Raw genomic sequence first — 24,161 nt, 5'->3', positions numbered from 1 at the left:
TCTGTCCACTAATACTGAACTAATTACAGGCCCAGTGCACTATTTTTTTGTGAGAAAAATAAGTGTCACATTTTTTTTAGGGGGTGCTGCTGCAACCTCAGCACCCCTACTTCCCGTGGCTATGGCCCAGGGCATATTTCTCCAGGCAAGAGGGAGAGGCTATAAGGACATTCCTGACCTGCAAAATATAACCCTGAAACTAACCCTAAACCATTTTTTTCTAATTCTGAAATTAAATATTGTTTTGCACCAGGAGTGTCCAAATAGCCTTTTTGCAGGCAAGAGGTTGGGTTGATGTTACCTCAAACATGCAGTCCCAATGACTCTGAGCCTGTTCTCTTTAGAGACCACCAGATGGCGATGCCCCGGTTGATTCTCAGCATTCTGCAAGCCTCACAGTTGACTCGCCAGTTGAAACCCACTTAAATTGTTTGTCTTGCCCATTCACCCTCTGAATAGCACACATACAATCCATGTCTCAATTATCTTAAATTATTCTTTAACCTGTCACCTCCCCTTCATCTACAGTCGTGGCCAAAAGTCTTGAGAATGACAAAAATATTAATTTCCACAAAGTTTGCTGCTTCAGTGTCTTTAGATATTTCTGTCAGATCTTACTATGGAATACTGAAGTATAATTACAATAATTTCATAAGTGTCAAAGGCTTTTATTGACAATTACATAAAGTTGATGCAGAGTCAATATTTGCAGTGTTGACCCTTCTTTTTCCAAGACCTCTGCAATCCGCCCTGGCAATTAACTTCTGGGCCACATCCTGGCTAATGGCAGCCCATTCTTGCATAATCAATGCTTGGAGTTCGTCAGAATTTGTGGGTTTTTGTTTGTCCAACCGCCTCTTGAGGATTGATCACAAGTTCTCAATGGGATTAAGGTCTGGGGAGTTTCCTGGCCATGGACCCAAAATATCGATGTTTTGTTCCCCGAGCCACTTAATTATCACTTTTGCCTTATGGCAAGGTGCTCCATCATGCTGGAAAAGGCATTGTTCGTCACCAAACTGTTCCTGGATGGTTGGGAGAAGTTGCTCCCGGAGGATGTGTTGGTACCATTCTTTATTCATGGCTGTGTTGTTAGGCAAATTGTGAGTGAGCCCATTCCCTTGGCTGAGAAGGGTTCATGTATTCTCATGAATGGTCTCAGGATGCTTTACTGTTGGCATGACCCAGGACTGATGGTAGCGCTCACCTTGTCTTCTCCGGACAAGCTATTTACCAGATGCCCCAAACAATCGGAAAGGGGATTCAGAGAAAATGACTTTACCTCAGTCCTCAGGAGTACAATCCCTGTACCTTTGCAGAATATCAGTCTGTCCCTGATGTTTTTCCTGGAGAGAAGTGGCTTCTTTGCAGCCCATCTTGACACCAGGCCATTCTCCAAAAGTCTTCACCTCACTGTGCGTGCAAATGCACTCACACCTGCCTGCTGCCATTCCTGAGCAAGCTCTGTACTGGTGATGCCCCGATCTCGCAGCTGAATCAACTTTAGGAGACGGTCCTGGCGCTTGCTGGACTTTCTTGGGCACCCTGAAGCCTTCTTCACTACAATTGAACCGCTCTCCTTGAAGTTCTTGATGATCCAATAAATGGTCGATTTAGGTGTAATCTTACTGGCAAATATTTTTGTGCAAAGCAATGATGACGGCACGTTTTTCCTTGCAGGTAACCATGATTGCCAGAGGAAGAACAATTCTAAGCACCACCCTCCTTTTGAAGCTTCCAGTCTGTTATTCAAACTCAATCAGCATGACAGAGTGATCTCCAGCCTTGTCCTCGTCAACACTCACACCTGTGTTAACGAGAGAATCACTGACATGATGTCAGCTGGTCCTTTTGTGGCAGGGCTGAAATGCAGTGGAAATGATTTTTGGGGATTCAGTTCATTTGCATGGCAAAGAGGGACTTTGCAATGAATTCCAATTCATCTGATCATGCTTCATAACATTCTGGAGTATATGCAAATTGCCATCATACAAACTGAGGCAGCAGACTTTGTGAAAATTAATATTTGTGTCATTCTCAAGACTTTTGGCCACGACTGTAGCCTCGTTATTGTTATTCTTATTGAGTTATTAGTGTGCAAAGCTGTCATCAAGGCAAAGGGCGGCTACTTTGAAGACTCTCAAATATAAAATATATTTGGATTTGTTCAACACTTTTTTGGTTAATACAAAATTCTATGTGTTATTTCATAGTTTTGATGTCTTCACTATTATGCAACAATGTAGAAAATAGTCAAAATAAAGAAGAACCCTGGAATGAGTAGGTGTGTCCAAACTTTTGACTGGTTCTGTATGTAATGTATTGTCATAAATAATAACATTTTAAAGGGTAATAAGGCTGATTGAACTGTTCATCAGTTCTAGGAAAAACCATCTAAAGGTAAAATGGTTCTCACTTCAAATTTTTCTTCCACTGACAGAGTATTTTGTGTAGATCATTGACAAAAAAAGAAGACAAATCTATTTAAATATCAAAGTTAAGGGGTGTGTATACTTTCTTGAAGGCACTGAATGTTCTGATCTAGTGTGAACTACACACACCTAACGCTTCATGTGAAAAGTGAAGATAGTTGCAGATAATTACATGCAAGAATGCTGTAACCCTCCACCTCACAAAGTGAGAATCTTGTTCTGTCCAGGGATGACCACAACAACATAGCGACCGTCCATCTCATTACACTGGAAGCTGTTGGTCTCTCCTGCTGGGATGTTGGAGATGACAACACATCAGAAGGAGAGAGAGAGAAACACAGAGAGAGAAGGGGTGGAGGAGAGAGAGAGGGGAAGGGCGAGATGGGCTGGAGGAGAGAGAGCGAGACAGCAGGATAGAGGGGGGGGGGGGGTGGAGAGAGTGATGGGTGGAGCGGGGAGAGGGAGAGTTAGGGGGAGGGCATGAGGGAGAGAGTGAGAGAAAGAGTGAGGGGTGGGGGGAGAGAGAGAACGAGGTGGTGGTGGAGAGAGAGGGGGGTGGTGTTAGAGAGAAACGGGGGTGATGGAGAGAGGGAAACGGGATGGGGAGAGATAGCGGGATTGAGAGAGAATGGGTGGGGGAGAGAGGGAGAGTGAGGGGTGGTGCGGGGAGAGAGGGGGGGGGAGCATGAGAGTGAATGAGGATGCTCCACAATGTACCACACAGAATACAATCAGTCTTAAATATACACAGTGTACAAAACATTAAGAACACCTTCCTAATATTGCCCTCAGAACAGCCTCAATTCGTCGGAACATGGACTCTACAAAGTGTCGACAGCATTCCTCAGGGATGCTGGCCCATGTTGACTCCAATGATTTCCACAATTGTGTCAAGTTTGCTGGATTTCCTTTGGGAGGTGGACCCTTCTTGATACACATTGGAAACTGTTGATGAAAAATCCAGCAAACTGGTGCTCCAGTCTGGCACCCATGTACTACCATACCCCGTTCAAAGGCACTGAAATCTTTAGTCTTGCCCTTTCACCCTCTGAAAGGCCCACACACACAATCCATGTCTCAATTGTCTATAAAATCCTTCTTTAATCTGTCTCCATATCTTCATCTATACTGATTGAAGTGGATTTAACAAGTGACATCAATAAAGGATCATAGCTTTCACCTGGTCAGTCTGTCATGGAAAGAGCAGGTGTTCCTAATATTTTGTAGACTCAGTGCGTTTCACATATATCTACAGAAACATGGATGAAGACCAATGTATCCAGATTCCTTCAAGACAGGACATACAATTCTACAGATGTCTATGTATCACCTGGGGTTGTTGATGCCATTGTTCTCCAGTGAGTTACCGATGCGGATCTCAGCACCATCAAGTCTCTCAGGAACAACATCTCCTCTGTTGGTGATGGTGACAGCTGTCACTTTGTACACATCCAGCAGGTCCACTCTCCACCAGGGGTTGGTCTCCTGTTGAGTGTGTGTGCAGGATCTTTTGTGATAGTTTGATTCTCTGTTCCCATCAACGGCATTGTGAGCATTGCCATACCCATTCGGTGATGACTGGCTGGCCACTCCTTTCAACGCTACATTTACTGCAGTGACAAAGAGAAAAACATTTTAACACAGAAATGTCAAATTAAATCACAAAAATCACACGTGACACGACACATGGTTAATTGAATCCTGGTTGAACCTTTGCTAATAATCTTACAGTGTTCACATGTAACATTGTCACGTCTACTCCCGCTCCACGTCGCCGGTTCACAAACCACCGGTCCTGGAAACCCATCATTTAGGCACACCTGGACTTCATCACTACCCTGATTACTCCCCTTTTATTTAGCCCTCAGTTGTCATCAGTCCCGATGTGTTGTTTTTCTGTCCACGGTCAGTACGCTTCTCATGTTTGTTCCTTTGCATCCGTTCATTGTTAAATTCACCTTCCGCGCCTGCTTTCTGACACCCGCTGTATACGTTACAAACATATTGTAGATATGGCAACTTCCTATTTCCCAATGACAACCCATAATATCTTTAATAATAAAATATAAAAAATTTGTCAATCTATTGGGATTTAAAATAATACTGTAGAATAAAACAATATGACAATAAAATAGACTGTTGTATCACCTGTGGCAGCGCTGGCCATCCAGGCTAGCAACACTACACCTGTGAATAAGTAATCATTTGCATTCATCAAAATCATCTTACTAGCTTCACCATACAGTACGTAATTTTGCACTATTGATAACAGTAGTTGCAGAGGCACTATAGTGAACCAGAGGTATGATTACCAACTGTTGCTATGTAATGTAAAAACAGGACAACAATAAGAAATATAAGTAACATTAATAGTAATAATAATAAAAATTATTGTAAGGATAAGGGACAATGACAATAATCATCATCAGTGAACCAGTATCTGGGCAGAGGAGGAATATGACGAGTCCCCTCTAGGCCAGATAGCTCTGCAAGCATCATCATGTCAAAATACGTTCATCCCTCACCGAATACGGAGTTTTGCTGAACACATATAATTTACTGCTGTCCTGCCCGGTAAGTACTTCCAAAAAAGGTTCAACAATTTTTAAAAACAACCCCAAAAACAATTATGTAAAGAGTCTATGTATTGTTAGTGTGCATGTGCAAAATCCACCTCTTCAGCACCTCCAATAAAATCACTCATTACTGCCACTCACAAAAGTGTTTTGACATAACGCTTGCAGAGTTGTCTAATGGGAAAATGTACGTTCTCTTTCGCCTAGAGAGGACTCGTCATACTCCTTGTCGTCTCCTCTGGCCAGATACTGGTTTAAATTATAGGTTGTGGCAGACCAGTGGGTTTGGTCAAGACGTTTACATAGATCAGACACAGACAGAGTATGATTAGCTCGGGTTCAAGGGTGTTTATTAAATAAATCAAAAAGAAAATATGTCTCCCCCATGAGACCCTCTCCGGATACCGTCTCCTGGGCTTCCTGTCGGGCACACAAACTCAACTCCCTCGTCTTAGCTCGGGTAACCGTCTCCAACTACATGGAAGTCACCTCACTTCCCCCAGTCCTCCCCCAGTGTGCTGCCTTTATGGGCCTCGCACAGCTGGTGAGCAATACGCCCTTGATTACTCACCAGCTCCCAATCAGCCCCAATTAGTCCTGTCCGGAGAGCCCGTCGAGACCTGGCACGTCCAGCAGATGGAGCCACCGCCTCGTGATGTATACTCCGTCTGTTACCAGGCCTCAACGAGTCTCCCCCGGGTGGCTGACCTGCTGTACGCCACAAGGTATAATACTGAAAGCGAGGCAGTATTGGCTGCCGTTGTGCCAATAATCATATGTATACAGTTGTTTGTCGGCATATTGAAATTACTCAGAAGATATTTACCTATTAAGGAGCAGAGAGACTGACTCCACTGCATGGTTAATGGTGGAGGCTTCATTCAACCACTTGTCTCCTGTCTGTAAAGACAAAACGCACATACAGTCCATGCATACATAACATACTTGATGGTCTCCAGTCACCAACTGTATACAGCTAGCTAGGATGCTATTAAGGTCAGTCTGATCTCAGCAGTCATGTATCTCCTGATGTGCTGTAAATTAGAGGTGACTCTATGCTGATATCTTTCAAATTAGAATTGACCTCACTTGGAATAACAGCAAAACCAAACTTTACATGATATTCTACAAACTACTGTTAATCAAATATGAACATTTTACATGGCAAAGCAGCTTGTTTATAACACCCAATGATTTACATTTACTGACATCATTTAAATGATGTCATAGAAAGAACTTTAAACCAATATGAAAATGTTAAATGACTAAGCAGTTTTTATAGTACCATCCCAGTGATGTCTATATTATCAGTGGTGTTGGTGGGCCAGTAGGAGGCCCTGTTTCCTTTGGTCACTAAAGATCCCATGGCACTTATAAGAGTAGGGGTGTTAACCCTGGTGTTCTGGCTAAATTCCCAATCTGGCCCTCATACCATCACAGTCACCTAATCGTCCCCAGCTTCCAATTGGCTCATTCATCCCCCTCCTCTCCCCTGTAACTATTCCCCAGGTCGTTGCTGTAAATGAGAATGAATTCTCAGTCAACTTATCTGGTAAAATAAGGGTAAAATAAATAAAAAATATATACACCTGCAAGCACACATGCCTGCCCACATTCACAACTGCACCCAAATACGGACGCACCCACCCATACACCCAAAGCAATACAGTGTAAACAAGCTAAAGAAAAACAGCAACATTGGTAGTAGAGGTTGACCGATTATGATTTTTCAACACAGATACCGATACTGATTATTGGAGGACCAAAAGAAGCCAATACCGATTTATATATATATATATATGTAATAATGACAATTACAATAATACTGAATGAACACTTTAATTTTAACTTAATAAAATACATAAATTCAATCAATTTAGTCTCAAATAAATAATGAAACATGTTCAATTTGGTTTGAATAATGCAAAAACAAAGTGTTGGAGAAAAAGTAAAAGTGCAATATGTGCCATGTAAAAAAAGCTAACGTTTAAGTTCCTTGCTCAGAACATGAGAACATATGAAAGCTGGTGGTTCCTTTTAACATGAGTCTTCAATATTCCCAGGTAAGAAGTTTTAGGTTGTAGTTATTATAGGACTATTTCTCTCTATACCATTTGTATTTCATATACCTTTGACTATTGGATGTTCTAATAGGTACTTTAGTATTGCCAGCCTAATCTCGGGAGTTGATAGGCTTGAAGTCATAAACAGCTGCTGGCTAACGCAGTAAAGTGCTGTTTGAATGAATGCTTACGAACCTGCTGCTGCCTACCACCACTCAGTCAGACTGCTCGATCAAATCATAGACTTAATTATGATAACACACAGAAATACGAGTCTTAGGTCATTAATATGGTCAAATCCAGAAACAATTTAGAAAACAAAACGTTTATTCTTTCAGTGAAATACAGAACTGTTCTGTATTTTATCTAACGGGTGGCATCCATAAGTCTAAATATTGCTGTTACATTGCACAACCTTCAATGTTATGTCATAATTACGTAAAATTCTGGCTAATTAGTTCGCAACGAGCCAGGCGGCCCAAACTGTTGCATATACCCTGACTCTGTGTGCAATGAACACAAGAGAAGTGACAATTTCCCTAGTTTAATATTGCCTGCTAACTTGAATTTCTTTTAACTAAATATGCAGGTTTTTAAAAAAATACTTCTGTTTTGATTTTAAGAAAGGCATTGATGTTTATGGTTAGGTAACGATTGTGCTTTTTTTGCAAATGCGCTTTTGTTAATTCATCCCCCGTTTGGCGAAGTTGGCTGTCTTTGTTAGGAAGAAATGGTCTTCACACAGTTCTCAACGAGCCAGGCGGCCCAAACTGCTGCATATACCCTGACTCTGTTGCACAGAACGCAAGAAAAGTGACACAATTTCCCTAGTTAAAAGAAATTAATGTTAGCAGGCAATATTAACGAAATATGCAGGTTTTAAAATATATACTTGTGTATTGATTTTAAGAAAGGCATTGATGTTTATGGTTAGGTACACATTGATGCAACGACAGTGCTTTTTTTGCAAATGCGCTTGTTAAATCACCCGTTTGGCGAAGTAGGCTGTGAATCAATGATAAATTAACAGGCATCGCATTGATTATATGCAACGCAGGACAAGCTAGATAAACTAGTAATATCATCAACCATGTGTAGTCAACTAGCGATTATGTTAAGATTGATTGTTTCTTATAAGATATGTTTAATGCTAGCTAGCACCTTACCTTGGCTCCTTGCTGCACTCGCATAACAGGTAGACAGCCTGCCACGCAGTCTCCTCGTGGAGTGCAATGTAATCGGCCATGATCGGTGTCCAAAAACGCCGATTACAGATTGTTATGGAAACTTGAAATCAGCCCTAATTAAATTGGCCATTTCGATGAATCGATCGACCTCTAATTGGTAGTATCAATAAAACACCAACATAGGTAACATGTAAAAAAACAAAAAAACAATAACAGTAATGATGAGGATGCCCATCTGCAATACAGTGATACTAAAACAGGTGCTTATATTACTGATTATCTACATTTCAAATTGGATAAATCAAAATACAGTCTACTGTACAGTTTGAACCAATTTAGTGGCCTTGTTGTTAGAGTGTCCACCCTGAGGTTGGGGGTTAATTCCCCGGTCGAGTCATGCTCTACCAAAGCCTGAAAAAAAAGTATGCTATGCCTCTCTACTTGGCACTCAGTATTAAGGAGAGTGATTGGGGGTAAGGCCCTGTGATAGCCTAGTGTCCTGTAAAGGGGAGAGTATTGTACATCAAGCTGCCTCACACTACAGAAACAGGTGATGGGTACCATAGGGCAGGAGCCTAACACTGACTTACAGTCATCACTAGCAACTACAAACAGATCACTAGCAAAAACAAGACAAATAAAAAATAACATTTTGGCCCAACCCTTTTTAAATTAGTTAGCTGATTATTGAGCAACGTCGAAACTCTGATGCTTAGCATTTTTGGAGAATGTAGCAATGCTAGTGGAAATCAAGTGATGTAAAGTACTTAGGTAAAAATACTTTGAAACCTTCTCACATGTACCAACACACGGGTATGATCATTCTACAGTGGTCCCTGTAGCGTACGATCAAACCGGTGTGATTAGAACGCTTATTTAGAACGTCCACTTTCGGTATGACGCAACAATCAGCATTTGAGATGGCCACACACTTTTTTCAGAAAAATTTGGCACAAACAAGGTCCTTACAAAGTTATGTCCAGAATGTGAGCAGTTTATTTTTGGATGCAATGTTCAGACAGTCACAGAAGTAGCTACAGCATAACACAATCATCCAAACCGGAAAAATGTAGGCTACATTTGTCCTAGCGATGAGGAAAGATGTACATAACACAAGCGGTCATATTTTTATAACTCTGGCTGACAGAAACTACAATATGAATTAGCTAATAACAATGACTATTTATAATTAATCACATCACGAGCAAACTCACCATTGATCAAAATAACTGAGTAAAACACTTTCTATAATTCGAAAGTAATCCGACGATGGGTTGTTTGTGCGCGCCGCCATGCATGTTTTTTTCGCATCAACCAAAGATTATAAAAGGAGAGAAGATTAGTTTGGTCTGTTTATAGTATGCATGTTGAAGGGGTGTGTCGTCTACGATCATCCACTTCCCTTCATTCATTTCCGGAAGTTTATCCGAAAGATGAGTGAAACATTCCTTCACCTCATTATAACATCTTTGGTTTGAAGGATTACGTGACACCCAGAATGCATTGTATTATGTCAACAAACATTGCGCCACATATAGCTGGTAAATAGTTTAACTTAATCAGTACAACCTTCAAAAAAGTATTTTACACACATCATAGGTGTCCATTACAATACATGCAATAATCGGAATGCATTAAAAACAAGTGAATAAAACTGTAAATACTGTAATGACCTGACTAGATCATAAAAGAACGACTGTCCAGACAGAGGATTGAGTTTACGAATGGACGGTTTATTAAACCAACTTTACACAGGCTACTGTTTGGCCGTAGCCCACGCCAAATAAATGAAAGATAACCCACAAGCCAATCGTGACCTTCTCTTGTGAAGCCCAGACGTAAGAGAGAGAACAAAGGCAAAACCTGGTCTTAACTTCCAATGCTCCATCCCCCTGCCCAACCCCCCTCCACGCCACTCCGCCAACCGCCAGGATGCCCGGCATCAGAACATTCCAGGCATTCCCGTGATTGGCAGATAGCAGGTTGACTGACATGTCGGACCCCGCGAACACAACCACCTACTAGCCTAACACATAACACACAGCTGTCTGTGCGGGTCGCTACACAGCCCCCCCACCACAAAGTCCCTCGTCCCCGAGGGAACAAACAAAGTCTCTGAAGCGACCCGGAGGTCTCCTTTGCCTGCGTGGCCGTGATGGTCGCAGAGTGCCCCTCTGGGAACCAGGGGATGAAGGCAGGGATATGGGGGACAAGGAAGCGGGAACGGGTAATACAGTCCGTGGCTCTGGGGAACCACGCGGTGACACAGGGGGGGAGACAGGGGGAGTGGGCTGTCTGGAGCCTTGTCTGCGGCACCTGGGGGTGGGTGCCTGGAGAATGGCATTGCCAGAGAGGGGAATTGTGGGGGTTCCTGGGGTTTGGGGAGAAGAGGCCCCTCTATATGGGGCTAACCTGTCCCGGTGCAGTGCCACCTTTCTCCCCCTGGGAGGAAGCTGCACCCGGTAAACAACCTCCCCTACCCTCTCCAGGACACTGCAGGGTCCCACCCAGTGACTGTCCAACTTGGGGCATCTGCCTTTTTTCCTTAGCGGGCTGTAGACCCAGACCAGCTCCCCAGCCACAAAGTGCCTTCCCCGGGTGTGCACGTCATAGTTCCTCTTCTGCCTCACACCTGCATTCACCAGCTGCTCTCTGGCGAAGGTGTGGGCTGTCTCCAGGCGGTCCTGGAGTCTCCGGGCATACTCCGGCCCCGGGGGAACATGAGGGCTATCCAGGGGCCGACCAAACGCCATCTCCGCAGGGGTGCGGATCTCTCTCCCCAGCATGAGGAGGGCAGGCGTGCAGGAGGTGGAGTCTTGGACAGCGGAGCGGCATGCCATGAGGACCATAGGCAGGTGCTTGTCCCAGTCACACTGGTGTTTGGAAGAGACGATGGCCAGCTGCTGTCCAAGCGTTTTATTGAAGCGCTCTACAAGGCCATCACTTTGAGGATGGAGAGGAGTAGTGCGGGTCTTGTGCATACCCAGCCTCTCACACATGGTGGCGAACACACGGGACTCAAAGTTTCTGCCCTGGTCGCTGTGGATGGACTCTGCAGCTCCAAACCTGCTGAACATCCCCGCTGTCAGGGCGTCGACGATGGTCTCTGCCTCCTGGTCAGGCAGAGCATAGGCCTCGGGCCATTTTGTGAAATAGTCCATGGCCGTGAGCACCCAGCGGTTTCCACTGTCTGTGGTGGGGAACGGCCCAACTACATCCACTCCCACCCTCTCCATGGGAGCCCCCACTGGGAACTGTTGGAGCTGAGCATGAGAGCGGCCTGGGGGGCCCTTTCTCGCTGTGCAGTTGTCACAGCGGCGACAAAAGTCCTCCACATCCCTCTTGTGCTGCCCCCAGTAGAAGCCCTGACGGAGACGGCGCAGTGTTTTTGTGACCCCAAAGTGTCCAGTCCCCACCCCGCCATGAGTACTCTGGAGCACAGCCTCCCGCAATGCTTTTGGGACCACCACCTGCCACCTCTCCTCTCCCGTAGCTGACTCCTTCCATGCCCGCTGTAGCACGCCATCAGCCAGCCGCAGTCTCTCAAACTTTGACCACAACCCTTTGGTCGCGAGTGAGAGCGCTGTCACCTCTTCCCATGGTGGCCTCACCTGCGCCTCTACCCACTGTAGCACTGGCTGTAGGTCTGTGTCCCGTCCCTGCTGCTGCCGCCATTCAGCCACGTCGACAGTCTGCAGCTCACAGCAGACAGGCCCGCTCGCCCGACACACTGTGGCACAGACCCCCTCTGCACACAGCTCTCTCTCCCGTCCCTCTCTCCGTTCGCAGTGGCGGCAGCCGTCTGCAGTACAGGGCCGACGGGACATGGCGTCGGCGTTGGAGTGGCGTGCCCCTGCCCTGTGCACCACTGTGAAGTCATACGGCTGAAGCTCCTCCAACCAGCGTGCCACCTGCCCCTCTGGCTCTCTGAAAGACATGAGCCACTGGAGAGCAGAGTGGTCAGTCCTTACAGTAAAGGGCAGACCACCCAGGTAGTACTTGAAGTGTTTGACGGAAGCCACAACAGCCAAGAGCTCCCGCCGGGTGACACAGTAGCGGCGCTCATGTTTGTCAAATGTTTTGCTGAAGTACGCCACCACTCTCTCCCCCGCTGGCCCCACCTGGGCCAGCACCCCACCCATGCCCACATTGCTCGCGTCTGTGTCCAGGATAAAGGGCAAGGTGAGGTCAGGGGGGGCGAGCACGGGGGCCTCGATCAGTGCACGTTTGAGGGTGTTGAACGCCTCCTCACACTCCACTGTCCAAGTGAAAGCTTTGTCCTTCGGCAGCAGGCGGTTCAGTGGAGCAGCAACGCTTGAGAAGCCCCGTACAAACCTCCTGTAGTACGAGGCCAGGCCCAGGAAGCTCTTCAGCTGACGCTGGTCGGTGGGGGTGGGCCAGTCTCTGACAGCCCCTACCTTGTCCTCCATGGTGCTGATCCCCTCCTTCCCCACTCGGTGGCCCAAGAAGGACACCTCTCTCCTCATGAAGTGGCACTTCTCGGGGTGGAGCTTCAGACCTGCGGCAGCCACCCTCTCCAGCACACGCCGTAGCGCCCCCAGGGCTGACTGGAAGGAGCTGCCATGGGCCAGGATGTCATCGAGGTATACCAGACACTGCTGTCTGGGGATTGCCATCCAGCACCCTGTCCATCAAACGCTCAAAAGTAGCTGGAGCGTTGCACAGGCCAAAGCACAGGACCTTGAACTGCCAGTGTCCTCTGTTAGTGGAGAATGCAGTTTTGGCTCTGGCCTCTGGGGAGAGGGGCACCTGCCAGTAGCCACTGCGGAGGTCTAGTGAGGAGAACCAGGAGGACCCCCTAACCAGGTCCAGCGACTCATCGATACGTGGTATGGGGTATGAGTCCTTCCTGGTTACCTCATTCAGCCGCCTGTAGTCCGCACAGAACCTCAGCTTGCCCCCCTTCTTCGGAACCATGACGACTGGCGCCGCCCAGGGGCTGTCTGAGGGCTCAATGAAGTCTGCCCGCTGCATCTCCAACACAGCCTTGTCTGCCGCCTCCTGGCGTGCCAGCGGGATACGGCGGGGACGCATCTTGATGGGTCGAGCATCACCTGTGTCGATCTCATGCTGCACCAGATGAGTCTGACCCACCTCTTCCTCACTCAGCGCAAAGCTGTCTCTGAATTCAAACAGCAACTGCCACAACCGTTCCTGCTGCTCGGGGTCAAGACCAACACAGTTCCTCCCCCATATCTCCCTCACTGCAGACAGTGTCCTCTCCTCTCCCATCTGGGGTAGCTGGGCTGGGGGGGCGCGGCCTGGGCTCACAGAGGGCTGTGTCATGGAGGTAGCTGGGGGAATGTAACACACCGCAGTAGGTGACAGGGGGGCTGGGGAAAAGTCACACACAGCTGTGGGGGAGGGGGGGCAGCCATGAGTCTCTGCTGCTTTAACTGTTGGAGTAAAGGGTTTGTTGGGTTGAGTGAATGTGACATTAGGGGGGGCCATGGTGACTTCCGGCCCTCCCTGGAAGCTCAGTGTGCCCCTATTTAGGTCTAACTGGCAGCCTGTGCTCCTAAGAAAGTCCAACCCCAGGATACAAGGGTCCTGCACAGCCGCCACCCACACAGGATGACGCACAGTCCTGCCCCCTACTGTCAGAGTCATTATTCCCTTCCCTTTCATGGGTGCCAGCTCACCTGTGACTGTGCGGAGCTGCACAGTTGTAGGCTCACACTGAGTCCAACCTGGCACAATATCTGGCCTCACCAGGGTTACTGTGGACCCAGTGTCCACCAGGGCGGAGCAGGGCACACCCTCCACAGTGACAGGGACATGACAAAAGTCCCCAACACAGGTCCGGCCCACCACAACAACAGGCTCCATTCGCTTGCTCTCGTCTGCTTCTGGGGGAAGTGGAGCCTTGCTTCCCCGTCTGTGCCGGTGGGCTCCTCCTGAAGATGATGGTGGTTGGGATAGAAAGCCAGGGGTCCGCACTACCCGGTCTATGCGGACCCCGAGCCGTTTCCCTGAGTTCTGGGGGACATGGGGCAATTTCGGCGCAGATGGCCTGGCTGGCCACAACCCCAGCAGACCCTGGGACCAGGGTGTGTGTTTTGTGCCGCCTGTAGCGACACAGCACGAATGAGTTCTGTCATTTCAGCCACCCATGCAGGCTTTTCCGGCTCCGGGCTGCTCTGCCCCCCAGCTCGCACAGAGGGTGTGTCTCCCTGCACCCCCACCAAAGCCCCAGCTGAAGTCCCAGCCCACACCAGCTCCCTCTCCAAAGCCATCTCCAAGGCTATCTGCAATGACTCAGGATGAGCCAGCTGGGTCTGTATGCGCAGCTCCGTAGGAGAGAGCGCCTGTATGAACTGGTCCCGTGCTAGCTCGCTCTGCACGGAGGGGGGCATGTGAGCATATGCCCGCCGAGAGAGGCTCTCAATGTCATTAGCTAACACCCGTAGAGGCTCTCCAGGCTGCCTGCGTCTATTACTCAGTTCGGAGCGCAGTAGCCCGGGCTGTACACACTGTCCATAGCGCCTCCTCAGTGCTCCCACTAAAGCGCCATAATCATGTCTGTCCTCGGGGCTAATCAATATCAAACAGGCCAGAGCTTCATCCGTGAGGCATAAAGCCAACTGCAGTGCCCTTTCTTCATCCGACCACCCCCTAAAATGAGCTAACAGTTCAAACTGAGCATGAAAAGCTTCCCAATCCGCCTTACCGGAATACTTCGGGGTCTTAACAGATACGGACGCAGCCGGGAACTGGGCGCCGCCATGTTTGTTTACATCCTGAGCCCCAGATTCCTCGTCCCGCCGCGTCGACGTCACCACTTCGGCCCGCCCACCAGAATCCGCGCGAAACACAGTCGACGAGGCGCTCATGCCCGCTTCAGCCGCCATCACTCTAGCGTCCTCCCTCAAGCGGCCTCTGCGCTCCAACGCCCTGGCGATCTCCTCAGCCAGAACCTCCGACGTCCATTCACACGTATCTCCTTGGCCATAATTGTCCCCTACCTCCACCTTCACTTTCGGATTCCCTCGAAGCATTTTCAACCCCCGTTCTCACCTACGGTAGCTAGCCACAGAAGTCAGCTAGCTAGCTGGCAAACTTTTATCAACGTTTTTACTTCTGACACCAATGTAATGACCTGACTAGATCATAAAAGAACGACTGTCCAGACAGAGGATTGAGTTTACGAATGGACGGTTTATTAAACCAACTTTACACAGGCTACTGTTTGGCCGTAGCCCACGCCAAATAAATGAAAGATAACCCACAAGCCAATCGTGACCTTCTCTTGTGAAGCCCAGACGTAAGAGAGAGAACAAAGGCAAAACCTGGTCTTAACTTCCAATGCTCCATCCCCCTGCCCAACCCCCCTCCACGCCACTCCGCCAACCGCCAGGATGCCCGGCATCAGAACATTCCAGGCATTCCCGTGATTGGCAGATAGCAGGTTGACTGACATGTCGGACCCCGCGAACACAACCACCTACTAGCCTAACACATAACACACAGCTGTCTGTGCGGGTCGCTACAATACATTATGCTTTTTTACATACATAGTGTAACGACTGGGTTTATAAGCGCGGAAATCGAATCTGCCGCACGAGCATGCTTTTGCGACACAGTCGACAGCGCGCCGGATCTCGGGCTAGAAGGTTGAGGGTTCGAGACCTGCTCCCTGCTACTTCATTGCAATACTGTAGGTGCCTACAGCAGAAACGACAACACGATATACAGAAAATAAGGAACTTACTTTGATTGGACATGTGTGCGTTCCTAAGTGATTATGTGTAAAGAAAACAACAAGAAGGCAAAGCATGCGCCAGCAAGAAAATGTTCCAATTCTTGCAAGACTGCCCAAATATATGCATACCCTGATCTGCGCATTCATGAGTGAAGTGCGGTGGGCACTCCTCGAATAAAGAAGTTTATCCGGCTCAGTAAAGTAAAGCCTCAACCATAAATTATCCGCAACGCAGAAATGGGCTACTTCTATGTGAATTCATGAGGAGGCAGAACACACCTCAATGTTGTTAGAAAATACAACTTGTTAGATAATAATTTGAAATGGACAAGTTGAAACATGGCCTATAGATAATTATCAGGCAGCACACGTGTTAACTGTCATGTTGCGTAATAAACACATTTTGGAACAGTGAGTGCATTCTGACATCACGTGGATAAAAAACTTATGCTGGGGAGACGTTAGAGATATTTGGAACTCAGGTGTGAAAAGGTTAAAGTACTACTTAAGTAAGTTTTTTGGGGTATCTTTACTTTAGCACTTATATTTTTAAGAACTTTTTCTTTTACTCCACTACATTCTAAAATAAATGAATGTACTTTTTACTCCATACATTTTCCCTGACACCCATACATACTCGTTACATTTTGAATGCTTAGCAGAACAGGAAAATTGCCCAAATCATGCACTTATCAAAAGAACATTCCAGGTCATCTCTAATGCCTCTGATCTGGCGGATTAACTAAACACAAACGCATCATTTGTAAATTATGTCTGAGTGTGGTGTATGCCCCCTGGCTATCTGAAAAAATATATAAATAATAATAATTGAAATTATGTATACTTTTTCTTGTACTTTTTGTCACACCCTGGTCTGTTTTACCTGTCTTGTGCTTGTCTCCACCCCCCTCCAGGTGTCGCCCATTTTTCCCATTATCCCATGTGCATTTATACCTGTGTTTTCTGTTTGGCTGTTGCCAGTTCGTGTTGTCTAGTCAAGCCTACCAGCGTGTTTCTTTTTTGCTGTACTCCTGTTTGCGCTAGTCCCTCTTTTCTAGTTCATCAGGTTTGGACCATTCTGCCTGCCCTGAACCTGCCTGCCATTCTGTACCTTTCTGCCCTGGATTACTGACCTCTGCCTGCCTTGACCCTGAGTCTGCCTGCCGTTCTGTACCTTTCAGACTCTGCCCTGGATTACCGACCTCTGCCTGCCCTTGACCTGTCATTTGCCTGCCCCCTTTTTTGCAAATAAACTTCTGTGATTCAAACTGTCTGCATCTGGGTCTTATCCTGAGTTCTGATATTTTTACTCAAGTATGACAATTTAGTTATTTTTCCACCACTGGTGGAAATGTATTGTTTCAGTTTGTGGTGCATTCAAAAGCAACCACATTCCAATAACATTAGAAATAGGGAGAAAAATGTAAAGAATGTAATTATTTTGAGTTATTACGGTAAAAAGTATCACTCACCTCTTAATAGTAGGATATCTCAGTCAGTCTTGATCAGTGAAGTGACTCCTCACTCCAAGGTTTGCCTGCATGTCTCTTCATCACTATACTTTATGGATGAAGTCTGTTAATCTATCACGTCAAGTTGTTGCCTTAGCAACATGTAAATCATAGCTTCTCGTCTTGTACTCTGTTTAGTCAATGTCAACATATTACTTTCCGTAAAGGCATGGAACACAACAGATGCATTTCAATATTCAAAGCACAAGATAATGTTTTTATAAAACTCTCTGGACCCTTATTCTAATCTTTAAGTAAATATCTAGAATTTTTTTTTTTTGCACTTTATTAGCTAAGTCCCCCTACATATGGTTTCCCAACAAACTTCAAGAAATTGTTCATCTGACTATTCACTAACCTTAACCCTATCCCTAACCTTACCATAACCGATCCCTGTCCCCCCCAACCATAACTCTAACATTAACCTTAACCTTAAACCCCAAACCTGGCCCTAACAAGTTGCTGCACATCAACAGAGTTGCAATTGTTAGTTGATTGATATTGCATTTTACACCCTAACTAGTTTTAAGTGACATATTTCATGTCAAAAAGTTTTTTGTTACATGTTTATTTAATTATTACATTTTCAGACAAAAATAGTGTTCAAGTCCTTAAAACAGAGCAATGATTAAACCGATTGTACACTCTCCAACAGAATCAGTCAATGGGGTGAAGTTTCCCCTAGCCGCTGATCTTGGGCCATTTGTTCATCTCCCCCACTATTGGTTATGGTTATGATTGGGGGAGGGGAAGCTGATTCTTGATCTGGAGCCAGTGAGTGGAGTGTGAGCCTCTGGAGCTCCACAGCGCCTCTCTATGGCCGTCTGCTGCTATAGAAAATGCACACTGCTTCAGGACCTGAGAAAGCAGAGAGAGACAAGAGAGAGGCAACTTGGTTTCTAAACCATATAGGGGAGGACATTTGGCATAGAGAGTACGCTGAAATATTCACAGTCCTGGAAAAAACATATTCCAAAGGCTAGGAAAAAAAAGAAAAAGTTGCAGAATGAAATGAAAAATATGAAGAATAATATACTTTGGGGGAGGAGATTCTATTCTGTTGCAATACAATTCAAGAGTAGAGTTACTTTGCTTCTGGATTCTGATCATAAATCATAATGAGCATTTCTTGTTGTGGGTTTTACAAATGTGTTACATGATTTGTCATTGCCGTGTCAACAGAGACTTGATGACAAAGGGAATGTATGTGTCAGTGTCCTATCATTTGGTTGTTTACTTGGTTCTTCTATTAGATCCAAATGTGAAACCAACCAGACTTGACTCAGAGTCAGACTGGAATTCTTCCTGCGTAAGGCATGTCAAAAGTAAATAAAACTATATTTGGAAACAATGTGGCTTTTGTTTGCTTCATAGTGCAGGACCTACATTAAGATCCATATATAATAACTTTTGTCACGACTTCCACCGAAGGTGGCTCCTCTCCCTGTTCGGGCGGCGCTCGGCGGTCGTCGTCACCGGTCTGCTAGCTGCCACCGATTCCTTTTTCTTTTCTGTTGGTTTTGTCTTGATGGTTTTCACCTGTATCTTATTTGTTGTTAATTAGGGGCTATTTAAACTCCCAGGTCCTGCCTGCTGTTGTGCGGGCTTATCCTTTATGTCAGTGGTGTATTATTGTTTTGCTCTTACGTGTTTGCTGTCCGTTATTTTCCCTGGTTGGGGGACTTATCGGTTTATTGGTCATTTTGCCTGGTTGTTGGCTGGACCCAGCTGAATAAAACGTATTCATTGGAAGCACTGCTCTCTGCGCCTACCTCCACACCCACCACTCCTAGCGATCCGTGACACCTTTCTGTAGGACCTCCTTTGTTATTTAAATGTCTTAAACAGCTACATGAAACATTTGCAAGATAAACAACAATCTACTGTAATATTTGAACATGAGCATTTATTGTCATGTCACAGCTATGGAACCTTGCCAAGGGGCACTCCAAAACATGTCAAACAAGTGTGTGTGTGTGTGTGTGTGTGTGTGTGTGTGTGTGTGTGTGTGTGTGTGTGTGTGTGATTACGTCACAAGGAAGTGGAGTTCTTGAGAAGTAGATGAAGACAGGTATTTATTTTTGTTACTGTCACGTTCGTCATAATGATGAGACCAAGGCGCAGCGTGATTTGAATACATTCTTCTTTAATAAACACTAAACTAACAAAACAACAAATAAGCTATTTAAACCGAGTGCTGACATGCAACTACACATAGACAATAACCCACAAAACCTAAAAGGAAAATGGCAACCTAAATAGGATCCCCAATCAGAGACAACGATAAACAGCTGTCTCTGATTGGGAACCAATTCAGGCCACCATAGACCTATAATAAACCTAGACTAACAAACACCCTAGATATACAAAAAACCCTAGACAGGACAAACAAGCATACCCACCCTCGTCACACCCTGACCTGACTAAAATAATACACAAAACAAAGAAAACTAAGGTCAGGGCGTGGTCTCTGTGTGCCAAGCTCTGATTCACACTCAGTTGTACATCACGTCCTTGAAACAGTTCAATTCAACACTCGTCTAGCTGAAGTTAAATCAACCCGGTAAGCCATGGTTTATCTTTTCATGAACTACTTTCACTACTAACTATTTAACAGGCCTATGTTAATAACACTAACAAATAATTGTCAGTCACTAGTGAATGGAGGGAAGTGTTGCAGGAGAAAATGGTAGGATGATGATTTACTGGGAAAGATGGGTTGATCTGTGACTGTCTGAAGGTTGGAATTAATGAGTGTTGGAATAAATACATAGACACATGAACAGTATAAATGATTAAGCTCCTCCGATCAGGGTGAGAATGTGTGTTTAGTTATATATGTTTTGTGTTTTGGTTTCACGGTCTGAGAGGTGTGTGTGCTGGTCGTGGTGTTTATGGTATCAGGAATCAAGGTAAAACCCAAGTGCAGACGGTGTGAAGTAACAATGTTTATCGTAACACTGGGACAGGCAAACGACAGGTCAAGGCAGGCAGGGGTCGATATTCCAGGGCAGGAGCAAGGTACAGGACGGCAGGCAGGCTCAGAGTCAGGGACAGGCAGGCTCAGAGTCAGGGGCAGGCAGGCTCAGAGTCAGGGACGGGCGGGTACCGGTTCAGGACAGGCAAGGGTCAAAAACCAGGAGGATGAGAAAAAGAGAGACTAGGAAAAGACAGGCGCTGACAGGACAAACGATGGTAAGCTTGAACAAACAAGGCGAACTGGCACAGACAGACAGAAAACACAGGTATAAATACACAAGGGATAATGGGGAAGAAGAGCAACACCTGGAGGGGGGTGGAGACAAGCACAAGACAGGTGAAACTAATCAGGGCGTGACATATGGGTGCGCTCGCTTCCATACCAGCCTGGGCATCAGGCAGGGCTTGGTCCTTCCCGCCCTGGAAAATGAAAATCCCTTTGGGCAGGTGGCTTCGCCATCCCGGCATCTTAGGCAGGTGGGGACGAGTGCTCCCACTGACCAGAGCACCACTGACCAGAGCACCCATTCACATTGTCTTTGTAATATATATTTGTTGGTTTTAATAGCAATAATAATAATTGTCCTCAGTAACATTAGAAATTAGGGTTTAAGACGTCATGCTAGACATAGATAATAAAAAGCCTAATACATAATTTGGCACCAAACAATTCACCTGAATACTTGTCTTTCTTTTGGATGAAGTTCTATTGAACAAGACTGGATATTTGTTTCAATATCTTCTAACATGGAGGCTCATGTATGCTCTTACATTAAGATCATTCCAGGGGTTTTCCCCTGCCTTTATATGTTAACATTGTAGATTTGTTATTTAAACTTAATAATTATTACAGTGTAATTATGACTAGTTATATAGTTGTTACTACTGTTAAGCTTTCTGTCTAAACAAGAGAGCTTTAATGACAAAAGGTCAGAGTTTATATTTCCACAGGTGTTTGAGTTCCATTGTCTGTACTGCCCGGGCAACTGTTCATTACCTATATACTGTATGTTTGTAGTTACAAAATGGCTATAATATCATATAAATACCTTCATTTATCGATGTGTCTTTGTAAATGGATTAATTTATCCTATGTTTTCTTTCTCCTAACTCTTGTTCTCTCTCTCTCTCTCTCTCTCTCTCTCTCTCTCTCTCTCTCTCTCTCTCTCTCTCTCTCTCACACACATACACACACATACACATACACATACACATACACATACACATACACATACACATACACATACACATACACATACACACAAACCACACACAATATAGATCTGCTATATAGAGACATGGTGGGTTTTCTCTGCCTTCTCCTCTCTCTGACTGCTCTACAAGTGGAGGGTTTCAGCAGGGGAGGATCTTCCATTGCTTCTCAGTGTGGCTCAATGCTACCTGGTAATAGTTTTCATGGCAGCACAGGGCAGAGCTCTTCCTCACCATACAATGTCACTGTCAACCAGACCACCTACCAGCCAGGAGACACCATCCAAGGTGAGTCACCAAGATGGTTGAAACACACTATTAGGCTTACCCTATCCATACTGTATTGGCTCAGATGCAGGAATGGACTGGGACCGGGAATTTCTAATACACAACCAATTTCATTCCTTGAGCCATCTGCAAAAAAAATTTAAAAATTGTGAGAAAATTTAAATAAACATTTTAACAGGGCTTATTGTGTTACTTTTTGTTATTACGTTTTTTTTTTGTCTACTTGGTAAATATTTTCTTCTTCTTGAACTGCCGTGTTGGTTAAGGCCTTGTAAGTAAGCATGTCACGGTAAAGTCTACACTTGTTGTATTCGGCGCATGTCACAAATAAAGTTTGATTTGATTTGCGATAGACCATTTACCAGAATTGACCTTTGGCAGTCTGTCCCTGCTCAGACATGAACCTTTCACATAGGATATTCCAGCACAGTTAACGTGACAATATAAGATTGCTAAGAGGCAGGGAATCATGACTTAGTCCAAAGACATGTCGTCCAGCGTTTTAGCACTCAATATCTCTTTCTTTCTCCTTCTCTCTCCCTTTTTCAATTTTTCTCTCTCCCTTTCTCCATTTCTCCCTCTCTCTCTTTCGCAGTGACTCTGTCAGGAACCATCACCTATAAAGGGTTTCTTCTGGAGGCCCATGAGGAAGGACAGAGCACCGCTGTGGGAACGTTCTCTCTCGGCAGTGGAACTGGGATCGTTCTTGTACCTTGTAATGGGATCGCAGTGAGTTACTGTTAGGGCTGTAAAATTCCTGAAACTTTCCCTGGGATTTCTGGAAAACCTGGGACATTTTCAGAGAGTTTCTGGAATTTTGCAACCCTAGTTACAATACAGCACAGGACATTCTGGCCATAGTCTTCACTGTTACCAATTTACCTACTGATTTATTGGATTATATTGACTCATCAATATGTCAAATGAAACTGACTTGAGCCCAATAATAGGATAGTTTTTACTGGCCAGGCTACACAGTGCTGAAAACTAGGGTTGCAACAATTCCGGTAACTTCCCAAAATTACAAGGTTTTCCAGAAATCTAGTTGGTGGATTCCAGATTTCCTGCTTGAAACCTGGGTATTTTGGGCAAGTTACAGTAATTCTTCAACCCTAGACAAGAGTCTGTTACTTTACATACTATAACTAGAACCACCAATAAGCAATGATCAGTTCCTTACCTTACATCAATGCGTACCAAAGCCATTGTTCTCTATTGATTGGCTTTAGTGTTTTACTGTTAGGCCTCTGGGGTGAGTCAAAGCAACAACCAGGCTAAATCATCAGTAACAGTCACCTGGACATCACCATCCTCAGCCTCATTGGGCAACATCGTAGTCAAGTGAGTCTCTACTAGAGTTGTACATTTACAGTAACTTTCCCCAAATTCCCAGGTTTTCCAGAAATCCTGGTTGGAAGTCACTGGAATTTGGCAACCATAGTCTCTGTATAAAGCCATCACAAACACGACACAGTTCTTTTTTACATGATTTTTCTGTAGGACGCAACTGAAATCACATATATTTGTCAAAAATGTTTGCAGAGGTGCCATGCCTGTTGAAAAAAATACAGTACTATACATATATTTGTTGTATAAAAACATTTTGTTGCATGAACCAAAGGCACAGACATCAGTTCAACATCTAGATTTCATTTACCGTTGGTTGAGTAGTAGAAAAGACCTTACGTTGATGACTTCCTCCAAACCATTTCAGTTTTCTATGAGGATGCAAGGTCATCACATAGATATTTGGGGTTGAAATTACTAGAAAAAATGTTGATTAAACTAGTTTTACCCAGTGATTCCCCTCTAAATGTTTGCTCTGGGTTGCAAAATTCCAGAAACTTTCCCAAAACTCCCAGGTTTTCCAGAAATGGATGATCTGCAGAATCAGGATTGAATGAGCACTGGGAATCCTACAATTTTGAAAAACATGTGTAATTTGAGAACATTGCAGGAATGTTGTGTGCAGTCTAATATTGGTAGTATTATCTGTTTTCCTCTTCAAGGTCAACATTTATGCAGACCTCCAGGGTATTTTGGATCGCAGTGCCTAGCGTGACGTTAAAACGACTGTCCTCAGTTGTCACCTCTACAAGAGCTCAAACAACACCAACTCCTGCTCCTACTACAACAACTACAGCTCCTACTACAACAACTACTGCTCCTAATACAACAACTACAGCTCCT

The 24,161-nt window shown here is 45.2% G+C and overlaps 1 pseudogene; it reads right to left on the bottom strand.

The window, feature by feature from the left end:
• Window positions 1–2,630: 2,630 nt before the first annotated feature.
• LOC120030487 overlaps window positions 2,631–24,161 on the bottom strand; it is a 304,236-nt pseudogene continuing 282,705 nt past the window's right edge.

Source organism: Salvelinus namaycush, chromosome 36 (genome assembly GCF_016432855.1).
Source record: "Salvelinus namaycush isolate Seneca chromosome 36, SaNama_1.0, whole genome shotgun sequence".
NCBI classification, from domain to species: domain Eukaryota; kingdom Metazoa; phylum Chordata; class Actinopteri; order Salmoniformes; family Salmonidae; genus Salvelinus; species Salvelinus namaycush.
This window is presented reverse-complemented; position numbering and strand designations above follow the sequence as displayed.